Consider the following 807-nt stretch of genomic DNA (forward strand, 5'->3'; position numbering starts at 1 on the left):
AATAAATAAACACATATTCTCGTCTATATTGCCCTTTGAATAGCAAATGCAGATATTAATAAAAAAAATGTTTAAAACAAAAGATTTCATAATAGTAACATAGGCTATAAATAATAGTATAATATAGTTACTTAAAGTAACATTTTACGTAATTTCTTTTGCAGTTTTGAACTTTATTATTATTATTATTATGTCACTGTTTTACTGTATTTGTCGATGAAAACATCACAACGAACCGTCTGAGGAATGAACGGTTCTTCCGGTCGTCGTCTCGGAAACCGGTCGTGTGCTTCCGGTCGCGATGCTAAGTGCGCTAACGCTAGCGGGCTGCTGGGAGTTTCCAGCTCAAATGTAAGATTGAAATAAACAAAGAGAAACATCGATGTCCGTCAGTCGACGCTGTTTGGACAGAGTCCTCTCGATCGTGAGTCTCGCATCAGCTGCTCTTCATTTAAACGTGTTTACAGACGATTAGCAAAGATTGAGGATAAATATAGAACATTTACTTACTTTACTACCATAACTTACAAGAGATGCTACTTTGCTACTATTTTGTTATTGTGGTGTTATTTCGTTTATATACTATTATGGTATTTATTAATATTGTTATATTTATATTTTTCATATTTTGAAGAGCTTTTTCAGTTTTCATTTAAGTTTAAGATTCAGCAATCAAATTATCTAATATATGTATATGTGTGTGTATATGAAAAAACATGTGTATATATATATATATATATATGTGTGTGTGTGTGTGTGTGTGTGTGTCTGTGTGTCTGTGTGTCTGTGTGTGTGTGTGTGTGTGTG

The 807-nt window shown here is 32.8% G+C and overlaps 1 long non-coding RNA gene across 1 annotated transcript in view; it reads left to right on the forward strand.

Moving 5' to 3' along the window:
* Positions 1-251: 251 nt before the first annotated feature.
* The window catches only part of LOC107673182 (uncharacterized), a 3611-nt gene continuing 3055 nt past the window's right edge, over positions 252-807 (forward strand). The window contains exon 1 of the long non-coding RNA XR_001632381.1: positions 252-424. This is a non-coding gene — a long non-coding RNA (uncharacterized LOC107673182). The remainder of the gene's footprint in view (positions 425-807) is intronic.

This window comes from Sinocyclocheilus anshuiensis, unplaced genomic scaffold, assembly GCF_001515605.1.
Source record: "Sinocyclocheilus anshuiensis isolate Anshui unplaced genomic scaffold, SAMN03320099.WGS_v1.1 scaffold444, whole genome shotgun sequence".
Classification (NCBI taxonomy): domain Eukaryota; kingdom Metazoa; phylum Chordata; class Actinopteri; order Cypriniformes; family Cyprinidae; genus Sinocyclocheilus; species Sinocyclocheilus anshuiensis.